We start from the raw sequence: 20,618 nt of genomic DNA on the forward strand, positions 1-20,618 counted from the left end.
ACTAAATAAAGGTACATAAAGGCTGTACATGGCAATATGAATGTTCAATACGCACAATAGACTGACTGGGAAGGTGATTTGCCACAGTTCATGTCCTGCGATAAGACAATGACAACTCATTGCAGGTGTGTTCTGTGGGTGTCACTGAGTAGGCTGATAGACCGTTTCATGGACCCCAGATCCATAGGTAAGGCTGTACATTGTAATATAACTATGCCCTAATGCAATCCTGAAGTCTATACATCCACAAAGTGATTTCAACAGATTTTTTGTTCTTGTCAAATTGACTAATTATTGTATTTATTTTTATTTATGTAACAAAACTCCAACCTTGTTTTGCGTGATCTCGAGCAATTGTGGCATGATTCCAATATTTTCATCCGTTTGCATCAGTTTCAATAGGATCTTTTATTTTGAAGGTGAATCGCCGATTCCACAACTGTTGCTCAGGCTAATGTTGTTCACGACACACACGTGAGAGGCCGGCCAATAGGAGAGAAGAGGAGAAAGGAGGAGAGAGCGAGACAGAGCGAGCAATCGAGAGAGAGCGAGAGAGGAAATTCACGCTTTGTGTGACAGTGGACGCATATTGAATGAAGAGGTATCGGATGCCCCTTATTTGACCGTTAACGGATTTTGAGGGTAAAACATCTATTTTGCATAACAGACGCGTTTTTTTTTATCCGCCTCCGGATTTAAGGATCGGATTGACGCGTCGATGGCATCAGTACCGGAGGGTGTCCCTCTTGCCTCCACCAGGCACAGCCGGTAACGGGAAGGGCTGCTGCTGCTGCCGTTTCTAGGGTTATAGATTTATTTCTTCTCTTGCGAGCTGTAACGTTGAGGGAAACGTGACCAGAGTAAACCGGGACATTTCGCCGATCATGGAGTAATGACCGAGTGAGCAGCGTATGAGAGGTAAGGGATGCGCAGAGCATTCAGCGGTTTGATTCTTCTTATTCTCACCGAAGGACTGATGCTGATGAGCTGAACTGATACATTGTGATCAGCCCTCTCAACCTGATAACAGATAGGCTACATTATCGATCACGGATCACCATGTAACCATTCAGCAACACCACCCTGTCCTCGGTGAAATCATCCAGCGACAGAGGAGTTGGATCTAGCCTGCGATCGGCTGGATGGATAACCGTTCATTGCTCAACGGCACAGAGATAGCCTAGGCTATTTATCGATTATGATTGGTAACGAGATTGAAAGATATACCATCGATAGAAGTGATTATGAAAACACAGAAATTATAATTGTATTCCTGTTATCGCTGTATGTGTAGATGATGTCGCGAGTCTTTGTCTTGCCTCGGTACGCAGCACAGTGCGAGCCGCAGCAGCGGGCTGGGAAAATAGGAACGCGGCCGCAAACATATGACGCCAACCTTTCCCACGCCTATGACGTAAACGCGCTAATAGGCCTATTCTGTAAATTGTGCAGCCTTATCTATTCTATACAGTATAATTGTATAATGGCGATTAGTTAGGGTATTCTGACTATCTCCATGTATTAGGCTACCAGTCAGAGGCCACACCAGTCCCCTCCCCTGTAACATAGGCATATAACAGTAGGCTATGTAACCGTGTTACAGCATAGTTTATTAGGCTATTATCAGTGCAGCACAGGAAAGCATAGGCCTAAATCAGTTTAGCCTAATGGTATTACAACATAGCTACAGCATAGGAGGAACTGTTTCTGCTATAGGATAAAGGTTTGATTCTACATGATGAACTGGACATAGAATGTAATAGAATGTAATAGAATAGAATAGAATAGAGTTGATTGTCTTCACGGGAGGATATTCTTTCCCACAAGCGTGTACATTCCACACCAACAAACCAACACCCTCACCCAGACATTTACAAGTACATCACCAGTTCCCAATAGCCCAACACCCTCACCCAGACATTTACAAGTACATCACCAGTTCCCAATAGCCCAACACCATCACCCAGACATTTACAAGTACATCACCAGTTCCCAATAGCCCAACACCCTCACCCAGACATTTACAAGTACGTCACCAGTTCCCAATAGCCCAACACCCTCACCCAGACATTTACAAGTACATCACCAGTTCCCAATAGCCCAACACCCTCACCCAGACATTTACAAGTACATCACCAGTTCCCAATAGCCCAACACCCTCACCCAGACATTTACAAGTACGTCACCAGTTCCCAATAGCCCAACACCACCACCCAGACATTTACAAGTACATCACCAGTTCCCAATAGCCCAACACCCTCACCCAGACATTTACAAGTACATCACCAGTTCCCAATAGCCCAACACCACCACCCAGACATTTACAAGTACATCACCAGTTCCCAATAGCCCAACACCACCACCCAGACATTTACAAGTACATCACCAGTTCCCAATAGCCCAACACCACCACCCAGACATGTACAAGTACATCACCAGTTCCCAATAGCCCAACACCACCACCCAGACATTTACAAGTACATCACCAGTTCCCAATAGCCCAACACCACCACCCAGACATGTACAAGTACATCACCAGTTCCCAATAGCCCAACACCACCACCCAAACATTTACAAGTACATCACCAGTTCCCAATAGCCCAAGACAGGAGTCTACCCTTATGAAGCTGTATTCTCTGTAGAGTACAGTGCAGGAGAACTCCATCTACCAAAATGCAATAGGGCTATATACAGTACTTCCTGCTTGATCCCTAGAGAAATGGACAGCTGGAGGACACACCTTCCCTCTCCCCTCCTCCCTCTCCTCTCCCCTACTCTCCCCTACCCTACCCTCCTCTGTATCCCTCTCTAACCCTGGTGTGTTTAGCAGCCTAAACACAGGAAAATACCTTCTTAGTCCAGAGAGCTTCCAGGAGACTGAAAGAGCTGATTAGCATGCTCTAAACAACTACGCTAATGAAAGAGATGATTAGCATGCTCTAAACAACTACGCTAATGAAAGAGATGATTAGCATGCTCTAAACAACTACGCTAATGAAAGAGATGATTAGCATGCTCTAAACAACTAAGCTAATGAAAGAGCTGATCAGCATGCTCTAAACAACTAAGCTAATGAAAGAGATGATTAGCATGCTCTAAACAACTAAGCTAATGAAAGAGATGATTAGCATGCTGTAAACAACTACGCTAATGAAAGAGCTGATTAGCATGCTCTAAACAACTACGCTAATGAAAGAGATGATTAGCATGCTCTAAACAACTAAGCTAATGAAAGAGATGATTAGCATGCTCTAAACAACTAAGCTAATGAAAGAGATGTTTAGCATGCTCTAAACAACTACGCTAATGAAAGAGATGATTAGCATGCTCTAAACAACTACGCTAATGAAAGAGATGATTAGCATGCTCTAAACAACTACGCTAATGAAAGAGATGATTAGCATGCTCTAAACAACTAAGCTAATGAAAGAGCTGATCAGCATGCTCTAAACAACTAAGCTAATGAAAGAGATGATTAGCATGCTGTAAACAACTACGCTAATGAAAGAGATGATTAGCATGCTCTAAACAACTACGCTAATGAAAGAGATGATTAGCATGCTCTAAACAACTAAGCTAATGAAAGAGATGATTAGCATGCTCTAAACAACTAAGCTAATGAAAGAGATGATTAGCATGCTCTAAACAACTACGCTAATGAAAGAGATGATTAGCATGCTCTAAACAACTAAGCTAATGAAAGAGCTGATCAGCATGCTCTAAACAACTACGCTAATGAAAGAGCTGATCAGCATGCTCTAAACAACTAAGCTAATGAAAGAGCTGATCAGCATGCTCTAAACAACTAAGCTAATGAAAGAGCTCATCAGCATGCTCTAAACAACTACGCTAATGAAAGAGCTGATCAGCATGCTCTAAACAACTAAGCTAATGAAAGAGATGGAGAGGGAGAGAGGGGGGATTGTTTATTTTTGACACCCCTATTGTTTTTTTTCTCACTTTTGTTTATTATCTATTTCACTTGCTTTGACAATGTTAACATCTGTTTCCCATGCCAATAAAGCCCCTTGAATTGAAATTTAATTGAATTGAGAGAGTTCAAGAGAGCGGGAGGAAAGGGGGACAGAGAGGGGCTGGTGGGGAGAGAAAGAGAGAGAGAGTGAGGGGAAGGGAAGAGGGGCTGGTGGGGAGAGAAAGAGAGAGATAGAGAGAGGGGGAGGGAAGAGGGACAGAGCGAGGGACAGAGAGGGGGGCTGGTGGGGAGAGAAACAGAGAGAGGGGTTGGCAGGGAGAAAGAGAGAGAGAGAGGGGGGAGGGAAGAGGGACAGAGAGAGGGGCTGGTGGAGAGAAAGAGAGCGATAGGGGAGGGAATAGGGACAGAGAGAGGGGCTGGTGGAGAGAGAGATGAAGAGGGACAGAGAGAGGGGCTTGTGGGAAGAGAGAGATAGAGGGGGGCTTGTGGGGGAGAGAGAGGGGGCTTGTGGGGGGAGAGAGAGCGGGGCTAGTGTGGAGAGAGAGAGAGAGAGATAAAACTACAGGCAGTGCATGCAGGGCAGAACTGGGACAATATCCACTAATAATACAACTCAAAAATTAGCAATTCAGTTTTGGAAACATCTAAAATACAGTGACCCCCTTTCATATTATTACCAAGCCCTGCAATGCCAAGAGCTGAGCAAAGAAAATAGTCCCCTCATCCAGCTGATCCTGGGGCTGAGTTCACAAACCTGTTCTACTAACACACAGATTATTTTGTGCCCAATAGAAATAAAAGTGACTCCAAAATGACGCAGTACGTTATGCATCCAACAAGTTTGTAGAGTCACAAGCTTGATGATCAAATCAATCAATCAAATGTATTTATAAATCCCTTTTTACATCAGCTGATGTCACAAAGTGCTGTAAAGAAACCCAGCCTAAAACACCAAACAGCAAGCAATGCAGATGTAGAAGCACGGTGGCTAAGAAAAACTCCCTAGAAAGGCAAGAACCTAGGAAGAAACCTAGAGAGGAACCAGGCTATGACGGGTGGCCAGTCCTCTTCCGGCTGTGCCGGGTGGAGATTATAACAGAACATGGCCAAGATGTTCAAACGTTCATAGATGACCAGCAGGGTCAGATAATAACAGTGGTGGGGAGAGAGAGTCATTGCGTGCTAGGGAATATGGGACCAAATACTAAACTTTTGACTACTATATTTGTAAGACTCTTTAGGGGTGTCAATCATTTTGACCCCTACCTTTTTAATAAAAAAAATGAGCAATAGTATTGGTATAAAATAATATTTCCTCAATTTTGTTGCGTACAATATACCTCAGTATTTGAATTATTTATTATATACATTCATTATTGCTCATTTTTATCAAGGGTGTCAGTAATTTATGATCCCACTGTATAGGCTTAGTTGCAGTCAAAACAGCTCATAAAGTCTGTCAGTGGATATAAATACTTGGTAGAGCTGTAGTACTGAAACCAGCAGCTCATAAAGTCTGTCAGTGGTATAAATACTTGGTAGAGCTGTAGTACTGAAACCAGCAGCTCATAAAGCCTGTCAGTGGTATAAATACTTGGTAGAGCTGTAGTACTGAAACCAGCTGCTCATAAAGTCTGTCAGTGGTATAAATACTTGGTAGAGCTGTAGTACTGAAACCAGCAGCTCATAAAGTCTGTCAGTGGTATAAATACTTGGTAGAGCTGTAGTACTGAAACCAGCAGCTCATAAAGTCTGTCAGTGGTATAAATACTTGGTAGAGCTGTAGTACTGAAACCAGCAGCTCATAAAGCCTGTCAGTGGTATAAATACTTGGTAGAGCTGTAGTACTGAAACCAGCAGCTCATAAAGTCTGTCAGTGGTATAAATACTTGGTAGAGCTGTAGTACTGAAACCAGCAGCTCATAAAGTCTGTTAGTGGTATAAATACTTGGTAGAGCTGTAGTACTGAAACCAGCTGCTCATAAAGTCTGTCAGTGGTATAAATACTTGGTGGAGCTGTAGTACTGAAACCAGCAGCTCATAAAGTCTGTCAGTGGTATAAATACTTGGTAGAGCTGTAGTACTGAAACCAGCTGCTCATAAAGTCTGTCAGTGGTATAAATACTTGGTAGAGCTTGGGGGTACCACAGGGTTCAATTCTTGGGCCAACTCTTTTCTCTGTATACATAAATGATGTCGCTCTTGCTGCTGGTGAATCTCTGATCCACCTCTACGCAGACGACACCATTCTGTACACTTCTGGCCCTTCTTTGGACACTGTGTTAACAACCCTCCAGACGAGCTTCAATGCCATTCAACTCTCCTTCCGTGGTCTCCAACTGCTCCTAAACACAAGTAAAACTAAATGCATGCTCTTCAACCGATCGCTGCCTGCACCTGCCCGCCTGTCCAGCATCACTTCTCTGGACGGTTCTAACTTAGAATTTGTGGACAACTACAAATACCTAGGTGTCTGGTTAGACTGTAAACTCTCCTTCCAGACTCACATCAATCATCTCCAATCCAAAGTGAAATCTCGAATTGGCTTCCTATTTCGCAACAAAGCATCCTTCACTCATGCTGCCAAACATACCCTCGTAAAACTGACCATCCTACCAATCCTCGACTTCGGCGATGTCATTTACAAAATAGCTTCCAATACCCTACTCAACAAGCTGGATGCAGTCTATAACAGTGCCATCCGTTTTGTCACCAAAGCCCCATATACTACCCACCACTGCGACCTGTACGCTCTCGTTGGCTGGCCTTCGCTTCATAATCGTCGCCAAACACATTGGCTCCAGGTCATCTACAAGACCCTGCTAGGTAAAGTCCCCCCTTATCTCCGCTCACTGGTCACCATAGCAGCACCCACCTGTAGCACGCGCTCCAGCAGGTATATCTCTCTGGTCACCCCTAAAGCCAACTCCTCCTTTGGTCGTCTCTCCTTCCAGTTCTCTGCTGCCAATGACTGGAACGAACTACAAAAATCTCTGAAACTGGAAACACTTATCTCCCTCACTAGCTTTAAGCACCAGCTGTCAGAGCAGCTCACAGATCACTGCACCTGTACATAGCCCATCTATAATTTAGCCCAAACTACTACCTCTTCCCCTACTGTATTTATTTATTTTGCTCCTTTGCACCATATTATTTATATTTTATCTCTGAACTTTCTTCAAACTACAAATCTACCATTCCAGTGTTTTTCTTGCTATACTTTATTTACTTTTCCACCATGGCATTTTTTTGCCTTTACCTCCCTTATCTCACATCATTTGCTCACATTGTATATAGTCTTATTTATTTTATTTTATTTTTTTCTACTGCATCATTGATTGTATGTTGTTTTACTCCATGTGTAACTCTGTGTTGTTGTATGTTGGCGAACTGCTTTGCTTTATCTTGGCCAGGTCGCAATTGTAAATGAGAACTTGTTCTCAACTTGCCTACCTGGTTAAATAAAGGTGAAATAAATAAAATAAAATAAAAGAGCTGTAGTACTGAAACCAGCAGCTCATAAAGTCTGTCAGTGGTATAAATACTTGGTAGAGCTGTAGTACTGAAACCAGCAGCTCATAAAGTCTGTCAGTGGTATAAATACTTGGTAGAGCTGTAGTACTGAAACCAGCAGCTCATAAAGTCTGTCAGTGGTATAAATACTTGGTAGAGCTGTAGTACTGAAACCAGCAGCTCATAAAGTCTGTCAGTGGTATAAATACTTGGTAGAGCTGTAGTACTGAAACCAGCTGCTCATAAAGCCTGTCAGTGGTATAAATACTTGGTAGAGCTGTAGTACTGAAACCAGCTGCTCATAAAGCCTGTCAGTGGTATAAATACTTGGTAGAGCTGTAGTACTGAAACCAGCAGCTCATAAAGTCTGTCAGTGGTATAAATACTTGATAGATGTCACGCCGGTTGAAAGGAGAGGACCAAGTTGCAGCGTGGTGAGCGTACATATTCTTTTTATTTGAAAAGACGCCGAACAAAACAATAAACACTACCCAACAAACGTGAAGCTAATGGCTATGTGCCATAAACAAAGTCAATTTCCCATAACACAAGGAGTGAAAAGGGCTACCTAAGTATGGTTCCCAATCAGAGACAACGATAGACAGCTGTCCCTGATTGAGAACCATACCCGGCCAAAACATAGAAAATAAAGAACATAGAAAAAGGAACATAGAATGCCCACCCTAGTCACACCCTGGCCTAACCAAAATAGAGAATAAAAAACCTCTCTATGGCCAGGGCGTGACAGTAGAACAGCTACCCTCTGAATGTACACATAGTGCTGTATTGGTGTGTATTCTTGGAAAAAATCTTATTCTACTGAAAATATTATATAAATACCATAATTCCTTTAACATCCTCCAAAATTCTTTATGTGCAACTTGTTAAGGTGTTTTGGGTGCTTTACCCATTGGTTTAAAGTAACTTAAAGGATTTTGGCATTTAAAATCATGCTGCCAAATCCCCTACCACTCCCAACAGTGATGCTAATGCTGTCTTCTAAATAAAGAAAACTAAGCTATATTTATGGTCGCTGTCTCTCAAGATCACTTTTTGAAGTGAATTGAATGCATTTTTATCAATACAATTAAGTATATTTCAAATGTTGGTGCACTGCCACTTTAAATGGCAGTCGTGTTTACAGCATAAATAACAAAATTAATATTATCAAAATTCTGAAAACTAAATGATACTATACTATCTCACCCCCGCCCTTCTCTTCGAGTCCTTAGAAAACTATGCAGTATTTTGTTTTTTTTATGTATTATTTCTTACATTGTTACCCCAGGAAATCTTAAGTCTTATTACATACAGCCGGGAGAACTATTGGATATAAGAGCGACGTCAACTTACCAACATTACGACCAGGAATACAATTTTCCCGAGGTGGATCCTCTGTTTGGACCACCACCCAGGACAATGGATCTAATTCCAGTAGCCGACCCAAAACAACGGCACCGCAGAAGGGGAAGACGCAGCGGCCTCCTGGTCAGGCTACGTTGACGTGCACATTGCCCACCACTCCTGAGTATACTACTCGCCAATGTCCAGTCTCTTGACAACAAGGTAGACAAAATTGGAGCAAGGGTTGCCATCCAGAGAGATATCAGAGATTGTAACATTCTCTGTTTCACGTAAATATGGCTCTCTCGGGATATGTTGTCGGAATCGGTTCAGCCACCGGGCTTCTCCATGCATGGCTCCGACAGAGATAAACACCTCTCTCTTATGATTAACGACTCATGGTGTAATCATAACAACATACATGAACTCAAATCCTTCTTCTCACCCAACCTAGAATTCCTTACCTCCCAAGAGAATTCTCGTCAGCTATCGTCACAGCTATGTACATACCCCTCAAGCAGACACCAAGACGGCCCTCATGGAACTTCACTGGACTCTATGTAAACTGGAAACCATATATTGAGGCTGCGTTTATTGTAGCTGGGGATTTTAACAAAGCAAATTTGAGAAGAAGGCTACCTAAATTCTATCAGCATATTGATTGTACTACACGTAATACACTCAATCACTGCTACTCTTAACTTCTGTGATGCGTACAAAGCCCTCCCCCGCCCTCCCTTCGGCAAATCCGACCACAACGCCATCTTGCTTATAGGCAGAAATTCAAACAGGATTTACCAGTGACTAGAACCATTCAACGCTGGTCTGACCAATCGGAATCCACGCTTCAAGATTGTTTTGATCATGCGGACTGGGATATGTTCCGGTCAGCCTCAGATAACAACATCGATCTATACGCTGACTCGGTGAGTGAGTTTATAAAGAAGTGCATTGTAGATGTTGTACCCACTGTGACTATTAAAACCTACCCTAACCAGAAACCATGGATGGATGGCGGCATTCGCGCAAAACTGAATGCGCGAACCACTGCATTTAAACAGGGAAAGAGGTCTGGAAATATGGCTGAATATAAACAGTGTAGTTATTCCCTCCGCAAGGCAATCAAACAAGTGAAATGCCGGTACAGGGACAACGTGGATTTGCAATTCAACGGCTAAGACACGAGACGTACAGTTAAAGTCGGAAGTTTACATACACCTTAGCGAAATACATTTAAACTCAGTTTTTCACTATTCCTGACATTTAATCCTAGTAAAAATTCCCTGTTTTAGGTCAGTTAGGATCACCACTTTATTTTAAGAATATGAAATGTCAGAATAATAGAATAACAGAATAATATTTATTTCGTCACATTCCCAGTGGGTCAGAAGTTTACATACACTCAATTAGTATTTGGTAGCATTGCCTTTAAGTTGTTTAACTTGGGTCAAACATTTCGGGTAGCCTTCCACAAGCTTCCCACAATAAATTGGGGGAATTTTGGCCCATTCCTCTTGACAGAGCTGGTGTAACTGAGTCAGGCTTGTAGGCCTCCTTGCTCGCACACACTTTTTCAGTTCTGCCCACAAATTTTCTATAGGATTGAGGTCAGGGCTTTGTGATGGCCATTCCAATACCTTGACTTTGTTGTCCTTAAACCATTTTGCCACATCTTTGGAAGTATGCTTGGGGTCATTGTCCATTTGGAAGACCCATTTGTGACCAAGCTTTAACTTCCTGACTGATGTCTTGAGATGTTGCTTCAATATATCCACATAATTTTCCTACCTCATGATGCCATCTATTTTGTGAAGTTCACTAGTCCCTCCTGCAGCAAAGCACCCCCACAACATGATGCTGCCACCCCTGTGCTCCACGGTTGGGATGGTGTTCTTCGGCTTGCAAGCCTACCCCATTTTCCTCCAAACATAACGATGGTCATTATGTCCAAACATTTCTATTTTTGTTTCATCAGACCAGAGGACATTTCTCCAAAAACTGCGATCTTTGTCCCCATGTGCAGTTGCAAACCATAGTCTGGCTTTTTTATGGCGACTTTGGAACAGTGGCTTCTTCCTTGCTGAGCGGCCTTTCAAATTATGTCGATATAGGTCTCGTTTTATTTTGGATATAGATACTTTTGTACCTGTTTCCTCCAGCATCTTCACAAGGTCCTTTGCTTTTGTTCTGGGATTGATTTGCACTTTTCGCACCAAAGTACGTTAATCTCTAGGAGACAGAACGCTTCTCCTTCCTGAGCAGTATGACGGCTGCATGGTCCCATGGTGTTTATACTTGCGTACTATTGTTTGTAGAGATGAACGTGGTACCTTCAGGCATTTGGAAATTGCTCCCAAGGATGAACCAGTCTTGTAGAGGTCTACAATTGTTTTTCTGAGGTCTTGGCTGATTTCTTTTGATTTTCCCATGATGTCAAGCAAAGAGGCACTGAGTTTGAAGGTAGGCCTTGAAATACATCCACAGGTACACCTCTAATTGACTCAAATGAGCTTCTAAGCTTCTAAAACCATGACATCATTTTCTGGAATTTTCCAAGCTGTTTAAAGGCATAGTCAACTTAGTGTATGTAAACTTCTGACCCACTGGAATTGTGATACAGTGAATTATAAGTGAAATAATGTATCTGTAAACAATTATTGGAAAAATTACTTGTGTCATGCACACAGTAGATTTCCTAACCGAGTTTGTTAACAGGAAATTTGTGGAGTGGTTGAAAAACAAGTTTTAATGACTCCAACCTAAGTGCATGTAAACTTCCGACTTCAACTGTATGTGGCAGGATCTACAGGAAATCACGGACTACAAAAACAATACCAGCCACGTCACAGTCACCAACATCTTGCTTCCAGACAAACTTAACACCTTCTTTGCCCGCTTTGAGGATAATACAGTGCCACCGTCGCGGCCCGTTAACAAGGACTGCACCCCCCCCCCCTTTTCTGTTTCCGATTTGAGTAAAATATTTAAACGTGTTAACCCTCGCAAGACTGCTGGCCCAGACGGCATCCCTAGCTGCGTCCTCAGAGGATGCGCAGACCAGCTGGCTGGTGTGTATACGGTCATATTCAATCGCTCCCTATCCCAGTCTGCTGTCCCCACATGCTTCAACATGGTCACCATTGTTCCTGTTCCCAAGAAGAAGGCAAAGAAAAATGAAGGCAAAAATAATAACTATCGCCCCATAGCACTCACATCTGTCATCGTGAAGTGCTTTGAGAGACTAGTCAAGGATCATATCACCTCCACCTTACCTGACACCCTAGAACCACTTCAATTTTTATACCGCCCCAACAGGTCCACAGACGATGCAATCACCATCACACTGCACACTGCCCTATCCCATCTGTACAAGAGGAATACCTATGTAAGAATGCTGTTCATTGACAACAGCTCAGCATTCAATACCATAGTACCCTCCAAACTCATCATCAAGCTGGAGGCCTTGGGTCTCAACCCCGCCCTGTGCAATTGGTTTCTGGACTTCCTGACTGGCCAACCCCAGGTGGTGATGGTAGGAAACAACATCTCCACTTTGCTGACCCTCAACACTGGGGCCCTACAAGGGTGCGTGCTCAGTCCCCTCCTGTACTCCCTGTTCACCAACGACTGCGTGGCCATGCATGCCTCCAACTCAATCATCAAGTTTGCAGACGACAACAGTAGTAGGCTTGATTACCAACCACGAGACAGCCTGTAGGGAGGAGGTGAGGGCACTCAGAGTGTGGTGTCAGGAAAACAACTTCTCACTCAACGTTAACAAAACAAAGGAGATGATTGTGGACTTCAGGAAACAGCAGAGGGAGAACCCCCCCCCCCCCCCCTATCCACATCGAAAGGACAGCAGTGGAGAAGGTGGAACATTTTAAGTTCCTCGGCGTACACATCATGGACAACCTGAAATGGTCCACCCACACAGACAGTGTGGTGAAGAAGGCGCAACAGCGCATCTTCAACCTCAGGAGGCTGAAGAAATTTGTCTTGTCACCCAAAACCCTGACAAACTTTTACAGATGCACAATCGAGAGCATCTTGTCGGGCTGTATCACCGCCTGGTACGGCAACTGCACCACCCTCAACCGCAAGGCTCTCCAGAGGGTGGTGCGGTCTGCACAACGCATCACCGGGGGCAAACTACCTTCCCTCCATGATACCTACAGCACCCGATGTCACAGGAAGGCCAAAAATATCATCAAGGACAACAACCACCCAAACCACTGCCTGTTCACACCGTTATCATCCAGAAGGCGAGGTCAGTACAGGTGCATCACAGCTGGGACCGAGCGACTGAAAAACAGTTTCTATCTCAAGGTCATCAGACTACTTAATTGCAATCACTAACTCAGAAAGGCTGCTGCCTACACTGAGACCCAATCACTGGCCACTTTAACAAATGGATCACTAGTCACTTTAAACAATGCCACTTTAAATTTGACATTTTAGTCATTTAGCAGACGCTCTTATCCAGAGCGACTTACAGTAGTGAATGCATACATTTCATACGTTTGTTTTCTTCCGTACTGGTCCCCCGTGGGAATCGAACCCACAACCCTGGCATTGCAAACACCATGCTCTACCAACTGAGCCACACCCTCCCCAATGCCACTTTAATAATGTTTACATATCATACATTACTCATATCACATGTATATACTGTATTTTATACCATCTATTGCACCTTGCCTATGCCGCTCGGCCATCGGTCATCCATATATTTATATGTACATATTCTCATTCACCCCTTTAGATTTGTGTGTATTAGGTAGTTGTTGGGGAATTGTTAGATATTACTTGTTAGATATTACTGCACTGTCGGAACTAGAAGCACAAGCATGTCGCTAAACTCGCATTAACATTTGCTAACCATGTGTTTGTGACCAATAAAATTTTATTTGATTTATAATCAAATGATTTTAGTACTGATGTGGAAAAAAGCTGCACATTCTATTAAAATAACAGTCTATTTTGGTCATTTTCTATTTCAGATAACATTAATTACTTGTGTAATGATGTTTTGATAAGAAAGAAATTTATATTTTTTCTGTGATTGTAGCTTTTTCTAAAATCGTTTCTTCTTGGGGTCAAAATTACCCCGGTTGGTAATCGATGTATGTCAAATATGTCGGTAGCTTGAGGGTTAATATTGTAAATTAATAATTTAATTTTCAGTGTACGCTTTGGCAATATGTACATTACAATTACATTACAATATGTACAATATGTACATCATGCCAGTAAAGCAATTTTAATTGAATTGAATTGAGAGAGAGAGGAGAGGGGGTGGAGAGAGATGGAGAGGGGGGTGGAGAGAGATGGAGAGGGGGTGGAGAGAGATGGAGAGGGGGTGGAGAGAGATGGAGAGGGGTAGAGAGATGGAGAGGGGGTGGAGAGAGATGGAGAGGGGGTGGAGAGAGATGGAGAGGGGGTGGAGAGAGATGGAGAGGGGGTGGAGCGAGATGGAGAGGGGGTATAGAGAAGGAGAGGGGTGGAGAGAGAAGGAGAGGGGGTGGAGAGAGATGGAGAGGGGGTAGAGAGAAGGAGAGGGGGTGGAGAGAGAAGGAGAGGGGGTGGAGAGAGATGGAGAGGGGGTGGAGAGAGATGGAGAGGGGGTGGAGAGAGATGGAGAGGGGGTGGAGCGAGATGGAGAGGGGGTGGAGAGAGATGGAGAGGGGGTGGAGAGCGATGGAGAGGGGGTGGAGAGCGATGGAGAGGGGGTGGAGAGAGATGGAGAGGGGGTGGAAGGGGGACAGAGGAGAAATATGGAGATGGCGAGGGAGGGATGAGGGGCTGGGAGAGAACTGAGAAATGCACCCTTTTTCATTTTCTCTCATCCTCTGTCTCTGTACTTCACAACTCTGATCTCTCTCTTTCTCTCTCTCTGTACTTCACAACTCTGATCTCTCTCCTTCTCTCATTCTCTGTCTCTCTGTACTTCACAACTCTGATCTCTCTCCTTCTCTCTCTCTGTACTTCACAACTCTGATCTCTCTCCTTCTCTCATTCTCTGTCTCTCTGTACTTCACAACGCTGATATCTCTCCTTCTCTCATTCTCTGTCTCTCTGTATGTCACAACGCTGATATCTCTCCTCTCTCTTTCTCTCTCCCCCCTCGCTTGCTTGACCGCTCCTGAGAGAGAGAAATACAAATAAACATGTTTGCCCTGTTGCAAAGAAGCAGGTTTGAATTGATTTGCAATGAAGCTGTGTTCTTGTCTTTGCGTCAACGCTGTACACATTGTTCAGTTGATCAATCTTTCTCCTTCGGATTAGAAGAACCTTGTTTTGGCTTACTCCAGAAACTTCTGGTTTCAGGCTTTGATTGAACAGCAGTGTCCTACGCTTCAGGTCACCAGCTGGTCTAACACTGATAAGGCAGACTACTCTCTCCCTCCCCTCCATCCCTACATCTCACCCTCCCTCCCTCCTTCGCTCCATCCTTTTCTCCATCTGCACTGGTAGAGGGAAAGTGGACAGAGAAAATGCTTTTAAAGATCAAATCCTCTCAGACACTAACTGCCAAGACCATCCACTCTGAGGAACCTCTCTCTCCTTCTCTCATCCCTTCCCTCCATCCCTCTCTCCACCCTTCCTTTCTCTCCCCTAACCCCCACTGCTGAGTTGCCCTGGCACATATGGCAGTGGCAAGAGGGACTGCAAACCATTACAGCCCTCTCTCTCTCTCTTTTTTCTTTCTCTCTATTCTCTCTTTCTCTCTCTCTCTCTCTCTCTCTCATTTCTCTCTCTTTTTTCTCTCTCTCTATTCTCTTTCTCTCTCTTTCTCTCTCTCTTTCTCTCCCGTTTCTCTCTCTTTTTTCTCTCTCTCTTCTCTCTCTCTCTTTTCTCTCTCACTCACTATCAGAACTCAGGATAAGATGCAGACAGTTCGAATCACAGATGTTTATTTACAAAACAGGGGGAAGGCAGAAGTCGGTAATCTGGGGCAGAGTCAGTAAGGTACAGAACGGCAGGCAGGCAGAGTCGGGTCGGGGCCCAACGCTAGTCTAGTTTCATCCTGGTCCTGGGGTCCCAAAGGGGCCAACACTAGACAAGTTTCATCCTGGTCCTGGGGTCCCAAAGGGGCCAACACTGCACTAGTTTCATCCTGGGGTCCCAAAGGGGCCAACACTAGTCTAGTTTCATCCTGGTCCTGGGGACCCAAAGGGGCCAACACTGCACTAGTTTCATCCTGGGGTCCCAAAGGGGCCAACACTGCACTAGTTTCATCCTGGGGTCCCAAAGGGGCCATGCACATTTTAGTTTTGACCTAAACACCTGGGGTGTATTCATTAGTGAACACCATAGCAAACAGTTGCAACACGTTTCGCAACGGAAAATGTTTTGCAATGAAAAGGAGAGTTTCTATTGGACATATTCAGGTAGGTCCTTCCCTGTTTTGTTCCGTTTTGCATCTGTTTGCTTCCGTCTGGTTCTGTATGTTTTCAATTGAATACACACCTGATTCCACTAATCAAAGGTTTGATGATGAGTTGATTATTGGAATCAGGTGTGAACCCCTTTTGGGACCCCAGGACCAGGATGAAACTAGTTTAATGTTGGCCCCTTTGGGACCCCAGGATGGAACTAGTCTAGTGTTGGCCCCTTTGGGACCCCAGGATGAAACTAGTCTAGTGTTGGCCCCTTTGGGACCCCAGGATGAAACTAGTTTAATGTTGGCCCCTTTGGGACCCCAGGATGGAACTAGTCTAGTGTTGGCCCCTTTGGGACCCCAGGATGAAACTAGTCTAGTGTTGGCCCCTTTGGGACCCCAGGATGAAACTAGTCTAGTGTTGGCCCCTTTGGGTCCCCAGGACCAGGATGAAACTAGTCTAGTGGTGGCGAATCACATCTCTGCATGTCTGGCAGACATATCAGTGTGGATGACGGATCACCACCTCAAGCTGAACCTCGGCAAGACGGAGCTGCTTTTCCTCCCGGGGAAGGACTGCCCGATCCATGATCTCGCCATCACGGTTGACAACTCCATTGTGTCCTCCTCCCAGAGTGCTAAGAACCTTGGCGTGACCCTGGACAACACCCTGTCGTTCTCCACTAACATCAAGGCGGTGACCCGATCCTGTAGGTTCATGCTCTACAACATTCGCAGAGTACGACCCTGCCTCACACAGGAAGCGGCGCAGGTCCTATCCAGGCACTTGTCATCTCCCGTCTGGATTACTGCAACTCGCTGTTGGCTGGGCTCCCTGCCTGTGCCATTAAACCCCTACAACTCATCCAGAATGCCGCAGCCCGTCTGGTGTTCAACCTTCCCAAGTTCTCTCACGTCACCCCGCTCCTCCGCTCTCTCCACTGGCTTCCAGTTGAAGCTCGCATCCGCTACAAGACCGTGGTGCTTGCCTACGGAGCCGTGAGGGGAACGGCACCTCCGTACCTTCAGGCTCTGATCAGGCCCTACACCCAAACGAGGGCACTGCGCTCATCCACCGCTGGCCTGCTGGCCCCCCTACCTCTGGGGAAGCACAGTTCCCGCTCAGCCCAGTCAAAACTGTTTGCTGCTCTGGCACCCCTATGGTGGAACAAGCTCCCTCACGACGCCAGGACAGCGGAGTCAATCACCACCTTCCGGAGACACCTGAAACCCCACCTCTTTAAGGAATACCTGGGATAGGATAAAGTAATCCTTCTAATCCCCCCCCCATAAAAGATTTAGATGCACTATTGTAAAGTGGTTGTTCCACTGGATATCATAAGGTGAATGCACCAATTTGTAAGTCGTTCTGGATAAGAGCATCTGCTAAATGACTTAAATGTAAATGTAGTGTTGGCCCCTTTGGGACCCCAGGACCAGGATGAAACTAGTCTAGTGTTGGCCCCTTTGGGATCCCATGACCATCATTGAGAAACACTTCAGTCTACTAGAGAGAGATCCTCCATCCCTCTGTCCCTTAGTTCCAGGATATAAATCTCTCTATATGTTCAGCTCAGTTGTAGAGGATACTTCCAAGATATAAAGCTCTCTATATGTTCAGCTCAGTTCTAGAGGATACTTCCAAGATATAAAGCTCTCTATATGTCCAGCTCAGTTGTAGAGGATACTTCCAGGATATAAAGCTCTCTATATGTTCAGCTCAGTTGTAGAGGATACTTCCAGGATATAAAGCTCTCTATATGTTCAGCTCAGTTGTAGAGGATACTTCCAGGATATAAAGCTCTCTATATGTTCAGCTCAGTTGTAGAGGATACTTCCAGGATATAAAGCTCTCTATATGTTCAGCTCAGTTGTAGAGGATACTTCCAGGATATAAAGCTCTCTATATGTTCAGCTCAGTTGTAGAGGATACTTCCAGGATATAAAGCTCTCTATATGGGCAGCTCAGTTCTAGAGGATACTTCCAGGATATAAAGCTCTCTATATGTCCAGCTCAGTTGTAGAGGATACTTCCAGGATATAAAGCTCTCTATATGTTCAGCTCAGTTGTAGAGGATACTTCCAGGATATAAAGCTCTCTATATGGGCAGCTCAGTTCTAGAGGATACTTCCAGGATATAAAGCTCTCTATATGTTCAGCTCAGTTGTAGAGGATACTTCCAAGATATAAAGCTCTCTATATGTTCAGCTCAGTTGTAGAGGATACTTCCAGGATATAAAGCTCTCTATATGTTCAGCTCAGTTGTAGAGGATACTTCCAGGATATAAAGCTCTCTATATGTTCAGCTCAGTTGTAGAGGATACTTCCAGGATATAAAGCTCTCTATATGTTCAGCTCAGTTGTAGAGGATACTTCCAGGATATAAAGCTCTCTATATGTTCAGCTCAGTTGTAGAGGATACTTCCAGGATATAAAGCTCTCTATATGTTCAGCTCAGTTGTAGAGGATACTTCCAGGATATAAAGCTCTCTATATGTTCAGCTCAGTTGTAGAGGATACTTCCAGGATATAAAGCTCTCTATATGTTCAGCTCAGTTGTAGAGGATACTTCCAGGATATAAAGCTCTCTATATGTTCAGCTCAGTTGTAGAGGATACTTCCAGGATATAAAGCTCTCTATATGTTCAGCTCAGTTGTAGAGGATACTTCCAGGATATAAAGCTCTCTATATGTTCAGCTCAGTTGTAGAGGATACTTCCAGGATATAAAGCTCTCTATATGTTCAGCTCAGTTGTAGAGGATACTTCCAGGATATAAAGCTCTCTATATGTTCAGCTCAGTTGTAGAGGATACTTCCAGGATATAAAGCTCTCTATATGTTCAGCTCAGTTGTAGAGGATACTTCCAGGATATAAAGCTCTCTATATGGGCAGCTCAGTTCTAGAGGATACTTCCAGGATATAAAGCTCTCTATATGTCCAGCTCAGTTGTAGAGGATACTTCCAGGATATAAAGCTCTCTATATGTTCAGCTCAGTTGTAGAGGATACTTCCAGGATATAAAGCTCTCTATATGGGCAGCTCAGTTCTAGAGGATACTTCCAGGATATAAAGCTCTCTATATGTTCAGCTCAGTTGTAGAGGATACTTCCAAGATATAAAGCTCTCTATATGTTCAGCTCAGTTGTAGAGGATACTTCCAGGATATAAAGCTCTCTATATGTTCAGCTCAGTTGTAGAGGATACTTCCAGGATATAAAGCTCTCTATATGTTCAGCTCAGTTGTAGAGGATACTTCCAGGATATAAAGCTCTCTATATGTTCAGCTCAGTTGTAGAGGATACTTCCAGGATATAAAGCTCTCTATATGTTCAGCTCAGTTGTAGAGGATACTTCCAGGATATAAAGCTCTCTATATGTTCAGCTCAGTTGTAGAGGATACTTCCAGGATATAAAGCTCTCTATATGTTCAGCTCAGTTGTAGAGGATACTTCCAGGATATAAAGCTCTCTATATGTTCAGCTCAGTTGTAGAGGATACTTCCAGGATATAAAGCTCTCTATATGTTCAGCTCAGTTGTAGAGGATACTTCCAGGATATAAAGCTCTCTATATGTTCAGCTCAGTTCTAGAGGATACTTCCAGGATATAAAGCTCTCTATATGTTCAGCTCAGTTGTAGAGGATACTTCCAGGATATAAAGCTCTCTATATGTTCAGCTCAGTTGTAGAGGATACTTCCAGGATATAAAGCTCTCTATATGTTCAGCTCAGTTGTAGAGGATACTTCCAGGATATAAAGCTCTCTATATGTTCAGCTCAGTTGTAGAGGATACTTCCAGGATATAAAGCTCTCTATATGGGCAGCTCAGTTCTAGAGGATACTTCCAGGATATAAAGCTCTCTATATGTCCAGCTCAGTTGTAGAGGATACTTCCAGGATATAAAGCTCTCTATATGTTCAGCTCAGTTGTAGAGGATACTTCCAGGATATAAAGCTCTCTATATGGGCAGCTCAGTTCTAGAGGATACTTCCAGGATATAAAGCTCTCTATATGTTCAGCTCAGTTGTAGAGGATACTTCCAAGATATAAAGCTCTCTATATGTTCAGCTCAGTTGTAGAGGATACTTCCAGGATATAAAGCTCTCTATATGTTCAGCTCAGTTGTAGAGGATACTTCCAGGATATAAAGCTCTCTATATGTTCAGCTCAGTTGTAGAGGATACTTCCAGGATATAAAGCTCTCTATATGTTCAGCTCAGTTGTAGAGGATACTTCCAGGATATAAAGCTCTCTATATGTTCAGCTCAGTTGTAGAGGATACTTCCAGGATATAAAGCTCTCTATATGTTCAGCTCAGTTGTAGAGGATACTTCCAGGATATAAAGCTCTCTATATGTTCAGCTCAGTTGTAGAGGATACTTCCAGGATATAAAGCTCTCTATATGTTCAGCTCAGTTGTAGAGGATACTTCCAGGATAT

The 20,618-nt window shown here is 43.9% G+C and overlaps 1 protein-coding gene across 1 annotated transcript in view; it reads left to right on the forward strand.

Annotated features, from left to right (window-relative positions):
• The first annotated feature begins 497 nt into the window (after nt 1-497).
• LOC106592509 (F-box/LRR-repeat protein 16) overlaps nt 498-20,618 on the forward strand; it is a 59,055-nt gene continuing 38,934 nt past the window's right edge. Inside the window, exon 1 of the mRNA XM_045715912.1 lies at nt 498-918. The gene's annotated coding sequence lies outside the window, so the exon portion shown is untranslated. The remainder of the gene's footprint in view (nt 919-20,618) is intronic.

This window comes from Salmo salar, chromosome ssa03 (genome assembly GCF_905237065.1).
Source record: "Salmo salar chromosome ssa03, Ssal_v3.1, whole genome shotgun sequence".
Classification (NCBI taxonomy): domain Eukaryota; kingdom Metazoa; phylum Chordata; class Actinopteri; order Salmoniformes; family Salmonidae; genus Salmo; species Salmo salar.